Source organism: Rattus norvegicus, chromosome 8 (assembly GCF_036323735.1).
Source record: "Rattus norvegicus strain BN/NHsdMcwi chromosome 8, GRCr8, whole genome shotgun sequence".
Lineage (NCBI taxonomy): Eukaryota > Metazoa > Chordata > Mammalia > Rodentia > Muridae > Rattus > Rattus norvegicus.
The window spans coordinates 78,215,498-78,233,955 of record NC_086026.1 but is presented as its reverse complement, the minus strand read 5'-3'; the positions used below and the strand labels follow the sequence as shown (position 1 = coordinate 78,233,955).

Below are 18,458 nucleotides of genomic sequence, written 5' to 3'. Positions count from 1 at the left end.
TCCTATAACATTAGTGCTGTGGGAAGGAAGGAGAAAAGAGGCCTGCCTTGCTCTGAGTTCAGTTAGAGACTCCACTCAGCAGAACGAGGCAATGAATGATAAGGCAGGCCATCTGAAATCCTCCTCTAGCTTCTGCACATGTACATGGGTGAAGGCATCCCCTCACACGTGTACATATCACACACACACACACACACACACACACACACACACACACACACACACACACACTATAGAAAAAAAGTACCCTACTTGTAATGAACAACCAACCAAGTAGCAAGAAGCATCTATTAGACTCTCTAATTACTAATTACCCTCGAATTATATTACTTCTGAGATCATCCTTTTGGTTTGGTTGGGTTGGGTTGCTATAGATTGTAACCAGAACCTGGTCCACGCTAGGCAAGCAAGTGTTCCGCCAGTGAGCTCCATTCCCTAGCCTTTGAGACTTCTTTTGATGCGATGGAAACGTTGTGGTCTTTCCTACCCACTCTTTAACTCTCCACACCACCTTTCCTCTTTCACATACATTTTGTTTAGGTTTAAAGAGAACCTAAATGTACCCAATCTCTTTCTTTGCATGGATTCAGATCAAAGGAATAGCAGTAGCAAGAATTATTATGAGACTAATTTGTCCCAGTGTAATAACACACGCCAGAAGTCGCCAGGCTGTTTCTACCTCCTCCCTTCCCGATATTTGCACATGTCAGTTTGTCCACTCCACAGAGAACAAGGGCAGCCTAGCACTTCCCACAAGCGTGGCCAATAGTCCCCTGGGGTCCTCAAGACTCCTTCATGGAAACCCATGAGATCAAAACTATTTCCATAATAATAATAATAATCCTTATCATAAGAAGTGGGGCTTCTGCAGAGGCCTCTGAATGTGTTATGTCACAACAGATGGATTAGAGCTGCCGGGTCGGAGATCCAGCCGCCTTCTTTTGAGCAACACATAAAAGATACTAGCAGAAGCAAAGAAAATAAATGAATAAAAGCTGCCAGTCTTCTCGCTGTGTTGTTGTAGAAAGCAGTAATTTTTTTTTCATTTCAATGTGTTATTTATGTTAGACTCCAAGGGGCGTCTGATTTTAAAATAAATATACTTTAAAAAAAAAAGTCTCCCTTTCCTGTTCTAGGACGACAAACACCAATGAGTATAATTCACGTAAGCAAAAGCTCTTTAAGATCCTTATGATTTCTGGGAGTACAAAGGCATCTCAGACCGAAACGTCTGACAATCGGTGATTTAGCATAATGTCTGACACGCAGTGACTACATGGGGTGGCAGAACATGGGAACATACAGATTGCTTCAGAGAGCCAACAAAAGTTTTTAAATATGGAAGTGACCACAGAGTTCAACAGACAGACATAGCTAGAAAAAAAGAGAGAGCTGTATGAGGTTCCCTGCATCTGACTATTTAATATGGTGGGAGGGACGATTAGATGGTAAAACTGTATAAAGTCGAAATTGTTGCATTTAAAATGCCCAGTACGGCTGGGGCTGTTGTGCACTTGGTAAAGCACTTGCCTAACGTGTGCAACGCCTTGGATTTGACCTCTGGATCCTCAAAATGGTATAAACTAGGCAAGAGGGGACAAACCTGTAATACCAGCACTTTGGAGAGGCAGGAAGACTGGATGTTCAAAGCCAACCTCAGCTACTATCAAAGCTCAGGCCAACCTGGGCCCATGAAACTCTCTCTAAATAAACAGGTAAGCACGGCAGGGAAATCTGACTTAAAGGTGAGAATGGCAGGCAGCTCATCTCAGCACTGGAGAAAGTTGAGTCTATATCAACAGGTTTTATCCAACTGATTGCCGCTCTTAAATGAATGGATAGATAGATAGATAGATAGATAGATAGATAGATAGATAGATAGATAGATAGATAGATGAGTGAATTGCAGCTGCTCTGAGTTTATGCAGCCTGTCCTTCTATAGGGTGTCCCGGAATTTAATGTGCAGGTTAATTAAGCTGTGCACTGTCCTACATGCTTAAGCACTGATCACCCCACTGCACATACCCTGCAACCCATGCTCTTCACCCCACTTTTTTCTGCTAACATCTTATCCACCTTTCAAAGTACACTGTAGATAAACAGCTCTTCCAGAACACATCCTCGAGTCCTTTCCTTCCAGAGAAAGTTAAAATCCCCGTGTTTGTCTTAGCCCTGTTTTACCTCTGTTCTCCACACACAGGTCTGAGATGCTCATCGCATGTCCTGATGGCGTCTTTCTTCTAGGAGTGTCTTGAAGGCAGGGTCTGTGCCTTATCCATCTGTACTAGTGACTTGCGTCATTGCTGGGATAAAATGCACGCCAAGTGCAACTTAAAGACGGAAGGGTCTGCCTGGGTTTACAGTTCTGGGGAACACAGTCCTGGAAAGGTGTGGTAGCAGGAGTGGGAGGGGGCCAGCCACACAGGATTGGGGAAAGGGAAGCAATGGCTACTTGAGCTTAGAGTACTTTTCCCATCTTATTCAGTCTAGGACCACAGTCCACGGAATGACGTCACCCACATTTAGGATGAGTCCCCTAACTCACTACTCTGTATAATTTCTAGACATGCTTAGAGACTTGTTTCTGTAAATCTCATCAATTTGACAACCAGAACTAACTGCACCATCCTTCTGCTTCAGTACCAAGCACAGTACCTCAGCACCTAGCACACCACCTCAGTATCAAGCACAGTACCTCAGCACCTAGCACAGTACCTCAGCACCTAGTACACTATCTCAGTACCTAGCACATTATCTTAGTACCTAGCACAGTACCTCAGCACTTAGTACACTACCTCAGTACCTAGCACATTATCTTAGTACCTAGCACACTATCAAAACACCATAACACCATAAACACTTTTAAAATGCACCCAAGGTAGCCAGTTATACAACACACAGAGAGGGGGGGGGAGGGGGGATAAGAATTAAGCACAATGGAGCATCACAGTGGTGGTGACATTCCAAGCAGTTCCAGCCGTAAGTCCTTGGGTATCTGTGTTAGTCTTGCTTGCCATGTCTGAAAAGGAATAGAAATTCGTCTCTTGGAAAAACATTTACTGTGTGTCATCTTTGACTTATTTACTATTGTGTGTGTGTGCGTGCGTGCGTGCGTGCGTGCGTGTGTGTGTGTGTGTGTGTGTGTGTGTGTGTGTGTGTGTGTGTGTGTGATATGAGGAGCCATAGCACAACTTTCAGGAGTAGGTCCTCACCTTCTCCCTTGTTGAGGCAGGGCCTCTCTTGTCTCTGCTGCCATGCTGCACACTACAGGCTAGAAGGGCAAATGAGTACCAGGCTATTCTCTTGTTTCCACCTCTCCTTTGGTCACAGGAGTGCTGAGATTACAGATGCCCTCCACAGCACCCAGATTTTTCATACCAGTTCTGGGGTTGAACTCAGGTCATCAGGCTTGTGCCTAAAACACTTTATAATTTGAACTCCATACATCCCCAAATCCCCACCCTTGGCCCTTAGTTCCTATCAGCTTTGAAAGGATGCAAACTGCAGATGGTAGTGACAAAGAAAATTACACAATGGAAAACACTCAGGGCAAGGCAAAAAGTATAATAAAGTGAACACACACACACACACACACACACACACACACACACACTTTATATTTAAGAGTTGATTACCAGAAGAGGATCAGAGAATGACAATGACAACCCAGAATGTCAACGGAGGCTCTTCGTGGCCACCTTTTAAAGGACACATGTCCATTGGGAAAAAGCACGTGTTTTCATTAGCAAAGCAGAAGAATTCTGCAGGCCTAGGATTAGTTTTGGCAAAGGCGTGGGTATAAACTAAGCCATTTCCATGTTCGTCCTGGCCATATGGTAAGAACTGAGGTGTTGCCCAGAATCTAGCATGGTGGAGACGTGTGCAACACTCCAAAAGAGGAGAAATACCAGGAGGCTGGAGGGGGTGTCTGAGATTGGACAGCTAAAGGCAATCTGATCTCATGAACAGCTTCAGAGGGGAAAGGTCTCCAATCATAAAGAGCTCGTCCAGCCCGACACCATTCTAATCTAATTAGACACTGTCAGACACTGAAAACACCAATTTATTTCTCATTCATCAAACTGATTCAAACCTCCCTTATCAGATGTCTCAATTATCAAAGACTCCAAGGTCATATAACCCCCAGACGCTGCTTTGTATCTGTTCTCTTTATACTATTACCATTCAGTTTTCCATGTTATGGGAACAGTCTTAGCCTAGGGAAAAACTCACCACAGAACCCAGAACTTTAGAGCCAAAGAATACTGACTAACATGGCCTTGGCCACATTAAGGAAACTGAGACCCAGAGAACTCAGTTCCTGGCCCGAGTCCACACAGCTCAACATTTCCAAGATAAGAACACCTTCCAGCCATCTTTCCTCCTCTCAGTGGGGTTTCCCAGAGGCTGCTTAGGGAGAGTGGGTCAAGGTGAGCCAGGGCAAAGGGGCCATGTGCACACTTAGAGGAAGCAGTGTGCGTCCTCGGCCTTGCTGTGGCATGCTCACAGGGTTGTATGATCAACAAGGGCCAAACGGTGATCTCACGGATGATTCTTAAGTAAGTACTCTAGTTTCATGGCGCCAGAAACTGGTGAGTAGATTTTCTGACTCAAGATATTGACAATATGACATGAGTTAGGGAGGGCATGTTTGTTTGTTTGTTGTGGTTTGAATCCATGATCTCCATTAATCAGGAGAAAATAAAGGACTTTCTCTTAGGCACCTGGCTAGCACTCTTCATGGGGGCCCAGACTATAAATCCAAGGCAAGCCCAGGGATGGCCGTAGGTTGGAGGTGATGGAGGTGGTGAGCTGAAGGCAACACGGAATCATGGGTTGAGTTCTAGAACAGAAAAGGGCTGTGGTCGGGAGGTAAGAGAAACCAGAAGTAGGTCTATAATCCATGTGGTAGCTTTGGGTCAGTGTTAACTTTCTTAAATTTCTCTACCTGTGGTAATGGGGGACACCTCGTAGTCCTGTACGACTTGCTCTGCGTGTCTAAACTTGTTTCACTTTAATAATGAGCACAAGAAGAGCCTTGCAGATTGGCAGGAGACACCTAAAGGTTCTTCTCCTGCTTAGTCTCCCTGCCGTTAGACACTTTTAGTCAAAAGCAGCTTCCACAGGTCTTTCTTTTCATCTTATCTTGATGATCTACAAATCTTTTAGTAGCATGAAGCATGGAGATTTTTTTATCACTAAGAACAGCACCCAGCTCCTCCTTTCCCCCTCACAGAGTAAATGCTCAATAAAAATGTTTCCCAAAGATCTTGGGAAGATGACTCAGTTGGTAACAGACATGCTATGCAAGCATGAGGACCCAAGTTGGAACTTCAGTACATATGTACATGTGTATGTATGTGCGTGTGTATGTGTGTATGCATATATAGATATATGAGTGTATGTCTGTGTGTGTGTTTGTGTGTGTGTGTCAGCACAAACCTGTAATCCTCAACACTAAGAATGTTAGTATACAATGATTCCTGGAGCTAACTGGTCAACTTAGCCTAGACATGTTTGTCAAGCTCTGTGTTCAGTGAGTGATGCTTTTGCAAAAAACTATGATGGAGAATAAATGAGAAGGACACTAAATGTTGACTTCTGGCCTCTGTGCTCATAAGTGTACACACATGCATATGTATCTACATGTGTGCACACATATGGCATGTATTACATCACACACAGACACAGACACACACACACAGACACACACACACTTACTTCCAGCTTCCAAGATTAATTAAATCCAATATCCAATAGCCCAGCTCCCCACCCCACCCCCCAATGCCTTTCCTCCACACAACTTGGTGAGATATGGATGTTTTGTCAAGCCTTGTCTATCCTAGGAGACAGAGAGGGCTCCCCTGTTCACATACCACGGTCCTAAGACAATGCTCTCCGTCTTAGCGGGGTGGAGCCAACTGGGAACCATCTGTGGCGAGGCCCAGCTCTGCCAGCCATGGGACTCAGAAGCACACCTGCTACCTGCATTCTGCTGTGCTTCAGAATCTGAGCTGCTTCCTCCTTCCTTAAGTTAAAACACACGAGCTGTGTTTGCACTCACAGCTCTCCCTGCTCATAGAATCCAACAAACACACATTCCTTTCAGACTAAGAAGAAAATCTCTGCACCTCCATAGCCTGCCCTCCACTTCTTTGGAGGATAGAAGTGTACCCAACCATCCACCCAGACACCATGTACCACATTACCACCTCCAGAAAGTGGCCCCCAGAAACTGCCATGCTTCCCTTAAACAAGTCTCTATCTTCTTACAAGTAACAATGTCCTGTTCTGCGGTACCCTTGTCTCCAGGAAAGGACTCTGCATTTGTACCTGTAACTCTTGATTTTAATTTACCCATGCCTCTGACTATACCAAGAGCTCCTCCCAAGCAGAAGCTTTGCCGTATATACTGCATATCCTCAGCGTATACGAGAGCATGTGGCACACAGCCAGCCATGCAATAAATGTTTGCTGGATCAAAGAACATGGTCAATCCCAGTCTCTGTCCGCTACCATCCAGGTTCTTTGTAGGGAGGCATATGGGATGTAAACCTATGGCTAATGGATTCAGGCTACAAAGCCATCCAATCCAGCGGGCCCTTTGCCTTGTAGCTGGAAACTCATAAGCTTGGTCTCTCTGTAAACAAAGCCTTGGCATCTTGAAGAAGCATCAAGTGATTGTCTGCTGACCCTCTGGTTTCTCTGAGCCTCCATAGCAAACTGTATGGCTCTTAGCCTCCAGACTCTTAATTCCATCCCTCCTCCTCCTCCTCCTCCTCCTCCTCTTCCTCCTCCTCCTCTTCCTCCTCCTCCTCCTCCTTCTTCCTCTCTCTCTCTCTTTCTCTTTCTCTCCCTCTCCCTCTCCCTCTCTCTCTCTCTCTCTCTCTCTCTCTCTCTCTCTCTCTCTCTCTCTCTCTCTGATGTTGATGCTCAAAAGAAGGACAAGGAATGAATTGAGGCAACCAGACCAGCTAGACCCCAGTGGCTCTGGCTTACTCTAGTGTAAAGAGGCAGAGACATCTTCGGAGCTCTCTGTCAGCTTCTCTGCCAGTTTTCATCTGCATGGCTGCTCTTGACTGCACTTGACATTGGCAAAGCCTACGACTGATCCTGAACTACACTAGTGACATCACTGTCTCCCTAGTACCCCACACTGAAAACTTGGGATTTGCCAATCACTGATGACTCCCTCCCCTGGCTCAGACTCAGATAAAAACCTCCTTTTACTGTTCAGTTATTGACCATGCCATTGATCAGCCACTGAAGTCACCTTAAACTACCTCTCATCCCTTTTGGTGGCAGTTTAAGTCTCAGCCTTCATGGGCTCCTGCATGGATTAGGACAAGGTCCTCGAAGGTCTCTCTCTTGAGCCCATCCCAGTCTTCAAGCTCACGATCAGTAGTATCTGTTCTTCAACAGGGACAGTACATCCCCAGGAGTGATCTGTAGTCACCCTCTTCCCTCTGGTCTCTTCCCTGAGCCATCTCATCCTTCATAAATTCCCAAATGTCCTCCCTGTCCCACTCTAAGGCCACTCGGCTTAACCTTCACTGCTCAGAAACCTCATTGCATAACTTAGTATTTAAAATAAAGGGCCAACCTCAGCGGCCCCTCCTGGAGGCTGGAGGAACGCCCATCTCTGAACAGCCTGCTGAGCACACTTTCTCCGCTGAACTCAATTATGTGGCTCAGAGTTTAAGTTGTGTCCTGTATGTGTCTTGTGTTTGGTTAGACTGTCAACTTCTCCTGGCTTGTGTTGCCAAGGCCAGACTTCTGCATGAAGTCATCTTACAAGATGTCATCTCATGACTGAAGAACAGTCTATTCCAGAGGATGAGGACGCTGGGACCATCCTCCTGGACTCAGCCTCTAATAAGCCTCAAACGCAGCTGAGCAGCTTGTCCTAAGTCCAGACACAGAGGAGACGTTCTCTTCAGTGGTATAGCTATTGCCAAGTTGTCTATGCTTCTGTAAATAACCCCTGACCCGTGCTCCTGTAAAAGCAGCCCCATGTAAACACACCGGGTCATCAAAAGAGGAGGGACATAAAGTAGAAAAGGGAGTAATCGAGAGGAAGGAAGAGATCAGTGGGAGTGGGAAGAAGAGGGGGTAATGGCGGGGGTAGATATGATCACAATATATTATGGTCGTATATAAAAATTTCATAATGCAACATGTTATTATGTATAATTAATGCATGCTAATGAAAACTTTCTGGAAAAATCCACGCGTGCTGTCTGCCCCCTGCAGATTCTGATTAAGAAAGGTTCAGGATCGTTCTAGAAACATCACTGCCTTTTCCTAGGTCACCACCCCCACCCCCAGCAGCTCCCAAGAGATAGAAACCACTCCTTCACTATGTGAGTCTGCTACAGCCCTTCCTCCTGTTTGTCCCTAAAGCCTCTGCCTTGTTGGGTCAGGGGTCAGAGGAAAAGTCCCAATCACTAATAAAGAGAATGTTCAGAATCTTCTGTGGCAGTGTCTCACAGGGCTCGACACCGGAGCTGGGAGGCACCTGAGAGGTGGCTGCAGCGGGAGAGCGCACAGATTCCTTATCTGCTCTCTCTGAAATGCCAGCGAGTTTGAAAGGCACTTTGTCCAATTAGAAGTGTGGGGAGCTATCCATCCTGTCCATGACCAAGATGAAGCACTTCTTTCAAAAGTCCTGGTGGCAGCCTGCCAGCTCTCAGAAGTCCAAGGAATCCACACGAGCCAGCGGTTATTAATTAGTTTTATTAGTGGCAGGTCCTTAATGCAAAATGACAGAGGGAAGAGAGTGAATATCCCCATCACTACTAAAATACAAATTGTCCAGATTTAGGATGTGCTGTTCGCCGAACAGGCACAGGTCGCGTGCCAGGTCCAAGTGGGGAACAGAGTAGAGAGCCAAGTGCCTTGATACAAAATGCTGGACTATTAACGCCCGGACCAAGAGTCAGAGTACTTACCTCAGGTAATTCACCAGGAGAAAATCCACTGGCTTTGATTATCAAGGAGGAAGGGCCTCCTCCAAGGGGAAGCTGGGGAGGGTTGGTGGTGAGGACAAGGGAGGGACAGGTCCTGTTCTCACCCATGAACAAGGCCTCAGTGAGAAGCAATGGCTTCTCGGAGAACCGCAGAGGGCTGCCCTGCTGAGAATTAGTCTTCCACTGTCAACCTGTGTTTTATGACCATTAATCACATTTGTATTTATAAGCACTAAGACAGGATAATCAAATCTCATGCTTCAAAGCATATGTTTATCACCACAGGCATAAGAAGGAAGTGGGGGGAAAGTTTACAAGCCTGCTCTGTTGGCAGGAGCTGCAGCCTATCTGGTGGCCGCCCCAGAGCACCCTGGAGGTGACTAAGGGGGACTGAGTAACATTCTGCAGGGGAGAGGACAGAACTACCCTGCTAGTATTTCTACTGCTTTCTGTGCCGGGCCAAATGCAGGAATTTCAAAGACACCCTTTTCCCAGTGCCCCCCACCCAGTAAACTCTTCCTTCTCTTCCTATAACAGCACCCATGACAGGCTCAGTGTAATGTCTCCTCCTTGTGTCTTTTCTCTCAGTATTTCACAGGCTTCATATGGGTCTCTTGTATCATACTCATTTAAGAAGTTTCTCATTTAACACATCTCTCTTGGGCTCTTTTCCTTAGACTGGAGGATGAAAAGGAAATTGTTTCCATCCAAGGCCAGATAGTAAGAATGTAAGAATTTTAGACCCTGTAGGCTACTCTAAGGGAGCTACATTGCTCTGCCTTCCGAGGCTGCCCCATACTATATAGGTGTGTCTCTGTCCCAGTAAAACTTTATCCACAAAAAAGCAGGTTACAGAAGATCTAGGGAGATGACTTAGTGGTTAAGATTACTGACTGTTTATCCAGGGGACCAAAGTTATAACCATCTGTAACTCCAGTTCCAGGCCATCTGACCTCTTCTGGCCTCCTGGGTCACCAGGCTCCTACATGGTGTACAGACATGCATCCAAGAAAAACACTCTACACACAAAACAAAAATTAAAAACAAAACCAGGTAATGGGTGAAGTGACTTTGACCTTGTTAAACCTTCGTCAGAGCAAAGGCCTAGATTAAGAGCCCGGGTACAAATTTCAAAACTGGCAGAATTATCTGAGCTGTTCTGACACTGTGGATGACCCAAATCAATTGTTAGAACCACAAGCAGTTCTTAGACAACCACTATCTCATAATGTCTGCCTCCCAGCATTGCAATAAAGCCATCCAGGAAAAGAATAGGATGACCCAGGGCTTTTGAAACACAAGGCCTATGAAGAGGAAAAAACAGGGAAGGAAAGTAGGCACTGCTGATTCATCAAAAAAAAAAAACTTAGAATTGTTTGATGCCATGTCTGCCTCTAGGAGGTCCTCTCAAGTAACTCCGAATGGTGTTCATGAAGCAGGATAGCCTCACCTTTTCCTCAGGTAAACAGGTGGTATGCTTCCCTCTCCACAGAAGTATTTGTTCCCATTCAAAAAAGGGACTCTGTTGAGTTTGCTCATAAAATTGAGTGTTTTGCATGGTCTATGGTACATAAAACCAGGCAGGAGCTAAATTGAAATGAGCCTCCTCTTCTATACATCTAGGTCTACCTTTAAACACCAGAAGATGACTTGCTGAGATTTTTTTAAAAAGCCATAAGAGATAAGATAGATAAAGGTTTCATGGAGTAACTTACATGTCACCTTATATATAATTTATATATAGTATGAATTTATATATAATGTATATAAATTATAAGTGAGTTTGTATATGTGAAATTTATCCTCTCACTGGCTTCCCTTAAAAAAAAACTTGATTGATTTTACGCAGCCCATATGCTAAGATTCTGCACCTTTGATGGAGAACTTAGTGGTCTGCAAACAAAGACTTAACCCAACAGGGAGATATGTCATGTATGTTGGATGTTGTGGCTAGCAGCGCTCTGTGGAGGAAGGGACATTATCTTTGGAGTGGAAAGTACCATGGCTGAAATGCTGGCTCTGTTGCTGTGGCTTTGGGCAGCGCTCTAAACCTGTCTCCTAATCTAAAAATAGGGCTCGTGACACTTTCCTTAAAGGATCAGCAGGCAGGGTGGGAACACCAGGCACGATGCCGTTAGTCCGGCTCTTGGTGCAGTACACCACTCAATAACTGTTAGCTGTTGAATCATTTTGCAAACTCATTGGTTATTTTTAAACAGTAATGCATACTTAGCCTGCCACCTCTCTCTTTATATCAAAGTGGAAAACAAAAAACAAACAAACAAACAAAAATAAAAACAAACAAACAAACAAAAAAACCCAGAACTCAGTTCCTGTCTTTATCATGTCTGTGTTCCCCAGGGCTTCTCAGGGTTTCCCAGGGCTGGCTGCTATTCTTCTTGGGCAAGACCAATGCTGGGATGAATAGTCTAGCAGCATATAAAATGTGAATCTTCTCCTTTCTCCTTCCTTCTAATAGGCTAGCGACCATGGCTGCTTATCTGGCCCCTTTCTGAAAACAGTAAAACTGCAGGGTGACTCTCTCAGAGACACTGCCAGGAATCCAAGGCTTTGAGCCCCAGGTACACCTCTGCCCATCAGATAGCTTCAGTGGGTCCATGGTGCTAGCAGGCTCTTGGTAACTCTGCCTTCCTGAACCAGTTTTCATCTGTTCTGAAAACCGGGCAGAAACAAGAATATATCAAACCCAGGATTGCTCCAAATATGAACAGGGAATGCTGTCCCCACTGAAGCTTCACTTTTCTCTGAAAAGGCTGTCGGGCAAGGTCCAGTCTCAGCTTAATCCATGCTTAATGGTGCACAAGGCATGTAAGTTGGCAGCCAGGGAGGCGTGCAGCTTGCTGGGTAGCTCTCCATAGAACATGCTGGGTACAAACAGAGGTCATGTCAACATGGATCCCTCTCAACCAACATGTGGCTGTTTCAGTCAGAACTATCCTGCAGCCTCAGCACCTGCAATTTATCAAGGAGAAGCAGGACGATCAGAGTGCTTGACCACTGGCCTCTAATTCCTCTCATTTAGATACACAGCACATTCATTCACAGAATGACTAGTCCATAGCAAGGAGCAGCTTAATCTTTAAAGTGACATGTTATAGCAGCTTATGCTTAAAGGTAAATGACTTTAGGTCACTACTCACCAAGCTACTGGGGTCCCAGGATATGTGACTTGGGGGAGAAAAATCTAAGTGATCAGAAACAATGACAGTATCTACCAATCTACTCAAGACTGACAGAAATGCCATCTCCAGCAAAATTATACCTGCTTCAAAACAAGGGGTACAATGCTCTGTGACTGGGAACCTCGGCGCAGTTTAGTATGGGCCCTAACCTCATTCACCTGGAAGCAACCCAAATAGAGGGCACCTGCCACAACCATTATCATTGTCACTCCCTGAGCCTCCCAGTGGCTCAGTCTATTGCTTCTCCTTGATCATTATGGAATAAGTATTTCTGGGATGGATGGATGGGTGGGTAGACGGATGGATGGATGGATGGATGGATGGATGGATGGATGGATGGATGGATGGATGGATGGAGAGATGATCAGACAGACAGATGGATGAACGGACAGACGGATGATTGACATACCCCACTGCCAGTTTACATCTCAATCTTCCATGGTCTGCTCTGAGGGGATGGGACTTGGGGAACAGAGATGCAAGCCAACCTCCAATGTCTCAAAGTCTGGGTACGAGAGTGCTGGACCAAGTCTCTTAACATCTGCACACTGTATTTTCTAGTCTTTTAAACAGAGCTAACCCTTGCTCACGGGGCAGTGGTGTGGTCAGACACACCAGTGCGGTGACTGGAAGTTGGGAGGAGGTTTGCAATGTCAGTTGCTGCTGTCACTATCATCCTTGTTGGGGCTCCTTCAACACCTCCCCGTTAGACCCTTCCCAATCCGCATGACCTCCCCGACTTTTCCTCACCCCAGGGCAACCATTGATTCCAGTTGTGTTTTGCTAATTTCTGGTACACACTGACGATTCCCACCCTTTCACGACCGACCCTTGATCACTGTGTTTCATCATGCTGAGAGGCTGTGTCTAATTTCACTCTCCTATCTTCACCCTTTCCATATGCATTATATCCACCCAAAAAATGATAGTATCCTTCTAGAACCTACTGTGTGCTACACAAGAAAAGGTACGTGACCCTGGCTGGCAACTGGTTTCACTATACCAAGCCAGTCCAGATGGGGTCATGTGACTTGGCCTGAGCAATGAATATCTATCTATTTTAAGATTCATACAGAAAAGTTAAGTTTTCTCTCATCTTTTGGATCTGTGTGTGTGTGTGTGTGTGTGCACGTGTGCATTGTGCATTTGTGCGTGAATAAATCTGTGGAGACAAAAGGCTGACATCAAGTGTCTTCCTGGATTGCTTTCCACTTTATTTTTTTTGAAACAGGGTTTCTCAGTCGACCTGAAGCTTGTCAAGTAGGCTCATCTGACTGGCCAGCAAGTCCACGGATTTTCTCTCTCTGCCTCCCTAGCACTAAGACAATAGGTGTGCCCTGCATATACATGCTGGGATCTAATTCAGGTTCTCATGCGTATGCAATTACTTTAACAGCTGAGCTCTCTCCCCAGCCCCTTCTTGGGAGTCTCCTAATGCAGAAACCTTGCCTGAGACAGACATGAACTAACCCAGAAATGTGTTGCTGGATTCAGCCCTTCGTAAAATTTTAATCTTTCCCTTAAATCTGCGAGGAAGTATTCTGTCAACTGCAGGGATGACCACCCATCCCTCTTCCCTCTCCTCTGTGCTCACGCTTGCAGAGTTAACGGGTTAAGAGAGGGCCAAAATCAAGAGCAGTGAGCTGTCTACAACTGCAGCGACTCAAGATGCCAAGACAGGAGTATCACAAGATTAAGGCTAGCCTGGGCCAATAGAGAGTTAGACCAGCCTGTGAAAATGTAGGAGGAAGACTCGGTCTCGAAATTAAAAGCCACAGGGACTGGTGCTGTGGCATGGTGACATACCCAGGGACACTGAAGAGAGAAGGGCAGAGGTCAATATTTTTCCCAAAGTCAAGCGTTATATCCTATATAACAGGGATATAACCACTCTTTGTGAGAGGAGCTATGCATGTAGGAAAAGTCATTGGTCTACTGTTTTCTATGAACTGACTTGGTTGGAAGAAGTTCTCCAGTGATTTCTCAGAGCCCTGGGGAGCGTGGTTTTAGATTGTCCTTCCATCCTCTGGCGGCAAGGCCAAGACTGCTAATGAATGGGCTGCGGGAAGTGCACGGTGGCCACTGCAAATCGATGAGATGGTTTCAAGTTCTAGAGCAGAAGGAACACTGAATCCCTCCGGAAGGCACGTGATCACGTGTCTTCCCAAGGAAGTCCCAAGGAAGCCCGACAGCAGTGTGCACACAGGAGGAGGGCCGGTGAGCAGGGCGGATGAAAACGGCCCCCTAAGCCATTGCTCATTTCTCCCGTTAGCTTACAAGGTGTAGCAATGCCTGCAGACCACATGGAAAGCAGAACCCTCCACGTTCGGGCTCACCGACACGACTGCTTGCCCTTCTCTCCTCGTTAATATGTGAGAATGTGATCCTGACATGAACATTCCGATGCTGCCTGAGCATCCCTCCATCAGAACCCAGGGTAGCAGAGGTCGTTAAATAAGAGTATTCCCAGTGCAGAGCAGTTAGGGGTCACACTGCTGGGCTCATCTTCCAGTAATACAATTACCAGCCGTGTAACCTCAGGCCCATTAATTAACCCCACTCTGATAACTCGGTACTTCTGTCATACCTAGCTCATCACAGGACCTCATGGAAGGGTTCTGAGAATTAGACAATGCAGCGTCAGTCGGAAAAAATAAAAAATAAAGCATCGGGCTTTCTGTTGCTGCGGTTATTAATAACAGTGTTTATCGATGTGACTTCATTTGATCACTTCGGATTCTTTTGTAAGACGTCTGAAAGATCTAGGGATGTCATAGGTACAGCCACTACTGTCACTAGACAGTCCCCAGGATGTTTCACTTTTTAAATGACTTCTTTGATTCTCTCAGCTATAAGGACTCCCATTTGTGGTGAGTCTGGATGAACAATCCACTCCCCATTCACAGCAGGCAGAGCCTGTGAACAACACAGTAAATATCCTCTCTGACGCCCTGCAGTAACTCCCTTGACCACTAGAGGTCTACTCCTACAACAGGGGCTCAGAGCCATGCTGGATTGCCCCATAGGTTTGAAGGTCTTACAAGCAAACCACTTTCTCGATGCAGTCAAGTTTTTCCAGCCTCACTTTGCTTTCTATCCACAGTGGTGTCCCAATCTAATTTAGGAACTCCTAACCTACAAGTTCCCCTACACAAACCAGCATCCTCAAATGCGTATCCCACTGCTTCCCAAACAGGGCTTCGGGTCCCCGAATCTCCGAGTGTACAAGAGATTTGCTTCATTAATAAGCAATTGCCCTCGAGCATTCCCCCGTCATACATACACACACACACACACACACACAGAGAGAGAGAGAGAGAGAGAGAGAGAGAGAGAGAGAGAGAGAGGAGAGAGGAGAGAGAAGAGGGAGGAGAAAAGAGAGAGGAGAGAAGAGAGAAGAGGGAGGGAGGGAGGGAGGGAGGGAGAGAGGGAGGGAGGGAGGGAGGGAGGGAGAGGAGAGGAGAGGAGAGGAGAGGGGAGAGAGAGAGAGAGAGAGAGAGAGAGAGAGAGAGAGAGAGAGAGAGAGAGAACATCGTTTGATCAATGTATCGGAGTCTTCCTGGTACTGTGACTTCATAACTTTATTTAACTGTTATGTAAGAACCATCACCTGTGTAAGATTTTGGGGCCTTATCCACTAGGCTGCCAGCCACTGAGGTCACATGTGTTTTGGTACCCCACTCAAGGACCCTAAACTAGCACAAAGGAGGTCTAAGCATTTTGTGAGAATTGTATTGTGTGCTGAGCGAAATAAATGTATCTGGATGCGGAAGCTCAGGAGATAAGATTTTCTAACCTAATTGTAGAAATTGAGCTTCGAAAAATAAATAAATAAATAAATAAATAAATAAATAAATAAATAAATAAATAACTAACTAAATAACTGACCGGGTCAAGGCCTCACTGTGGGTAGGCCAAAATCCACCCTTCAGATCCCAGTCTGACCCAAAGCCACATCCTCTTTGCCCCGTCATCATATCACTTCTCTTCCACCTTGCATACAGTAACAACTGTTGAGGGTAATGTAGGGGTTAGCTGAAAGGCTAAGGGGCAACATACACTGGGTATAGCTGCAGGCTCAAAAAATCAGCCACACAGTGGCCCGTGTCACCAAGCCTCACACTACCAGAGCCATCTGTGTGAAGCCAGCTCAGGAGATAGGCAGCTCACCCAACCAGCCAGGTTTCCCAAAGCATGGCGCACTATAGTTTGAAAGCGAAATGAGCCCTGCCGTCACTCGGTCCACGGCTGTTGCTGCCCATTTGAGAAAGTTGTGGAAACTTTGGAAGGTGGAGCCCTTCTGAAGGAAGTGGGCCACTGGGAGAAGGCCTTGAGGCTTTATACCTTGGCCCTATTTCCTGTTTGATCTCTGCTTCTTTATCGTCGTTGCCACGTGACTTCTAGCCTTCCGGTCCTAATGCTTTGATGTAAAACTCCCCTCAAACTGTAAGCCAGAATAAAGCCTTCCTCCGGTCCGTGGTTTCTGGTCAGATATTGTCCCACAGCAGCAAGGAAAGCAGATGTTCCAATTCAGACAGGCTTCTTCCGCCATACTCCAGTGGCTCGGAAGGTATCTGCCTGTCAGTAAAAGCTGCCCGCCTCAGACAGATACTGTGAGGTAGGAGCCATGAGAACCAAGATGCTGGCGGAAGGGTCCTGGAAATAATGCATACCCATTCCCTCCCAGCCACTTTGTTATTCTAGCGCCATGAAAATTCATTTGGCCGTGATATTATGAAATATGCCACCGCAAACAACTGGATTTCATCTCCAGCAGCATAAATTAACAAATTGCACGTGTGCACACAGCATCTGCTAACCTAATAATTAAGATATTAAAAAGTCACCTAATGGCACCAGCATTGAGATAATAGGATAATTGTTACAGTGTTTTTAGGAGAAGAAGAAGAAGAAATTAACGGCATAACATCTAGTTATCCATGCCGCTCCCCGGATGGAACGCTGCTTTCTCGGGGGGCTTTGAGCCTGGTGTTTGGATTAGCACTGTGCAGAAAGTCACCACTGCTGTTATGTAACCAAACCCTGAGCATACAGTTGTCAGTCTGGGTAAATTTAACTCTGCAGGTTGAAGGCAGAGCCTCCTTGCCAGAGCAGAGCTTTAAAAACTAAAGAGAATTTAAAGACATAGTGCCCCGTGGACCACAGAGAACACTGATTTGGGGGAGTTTAGGAAGCAGACCAGTATAGCTTTCCTGGGCCACGCTAGGGCATCAGCCACCCCCTCCCCATAATAGCCACTTTGAAAACAATGAAAACTGACAGGAACATGGTTGTTCAATTACAAAGCTGTCTGCATTTTCCTTCTCCCTGCATGGCAACAAAGGCGCTGAGGGAACCTAATGTGTCTCGGAAGGAAGGCGCTGAAACCTAGAATCAGGGGGAGGCTTTAATAACAGGTTGCTTTGCAAGGAGAGAGAGAGAGAGAGAGAGAGAAAGAGAGAGAGAGAGAGAGAGAGAGAGAGAGAGAGAGAGAGAGAGAGAGAGAGAGAGAGGAGGGCTATTGCTTCAGTGGCACGGAGAAAGTTGGCAGGAGCAGGACCGCAGCCTGGGTACCATCAGGATGGCTGCAGGCTCTCCCTCTCTTTGTCTCAGGTTTGCAGAGCACACTGACTTCCCTCCTTCTGCTATCACCAGCAAATTCATTAGAGGCAGGGAATACCCGGGTAGACAGACCCTCTCTCTAATAGGTTCTGCCACAAAGGCCAATGGAAGACATTGCCAGGGGGGTGTCAAGATATCAAAAATATCAGTCCAGTGAATATCATAGGCCTATGCAGCACAACGCATGGTGAAACGGGTGCCCCTGGTCACCAGCCAAGGGGCAAAGTTAGTTGAGATTAGGAAGTGTATGCATACCTTATCCTACGGTGAGGGGTTTAATCAAGGAAGAATTCCACACCACCCACTGAAGGGAAGACCTCCAGTGAGGCCAAAGGAGGCCTGACAGTTGAACTAGTGGCCTTTCCTCTGTGCAAGGGGGAGACAGAATTCGCAAGAGTGAGAATAGCACTGAAGAGGTATTCAACTGACCCAGAGCAAGGCAAGGGCTCTGCACCTTGTTTCATAAATTCATAAATGCGTCAGAAACAGACTAGGAGAGAGTGAGCAGGGAGAGTGCCTCAGGCACACCTTCTCTGGGGATCCCCACACCCCCAACCCTCACCGCCAAAAAAAAATCTCATCAGTCAAGATACACAACACTCTAGTGTACTAGTTTTTAAATTAGCATAACTGTGTGTGTGGTGGGGGGGGGGGTGAGTGATG

At 46.1% G+C, this 18,458-nt stretch overlaps 1 protein-coding gene and 1 long non-coding RNA gene across 3 annotated transcripts in view; both read right to left on the bottom strand.

Moving 5' to 3' along the window:
* The window catches only part of Rora (RAR-related orphan receptor A), a 733,021-nt gene that overhangs the window by 681,775 nt on the left and 32,788 nt on the right, over positions 1-18,458 (bottom strand).
* Positions 1-18,458, bottom strand: part of LOC120094342 (uncharacterized) — a 235,481-nt gene extending 217,023 nt beyond the window's left edge. Inside the window, exon 1 of the long non-coding RNA XR_005488663.2 lies at positions 1-18,458. This exon is cut by the window's left edge and continues 156,198 nt beyond it. This is a non-coding gene — a long non-coding RNA (uncharacterized LOC120094342).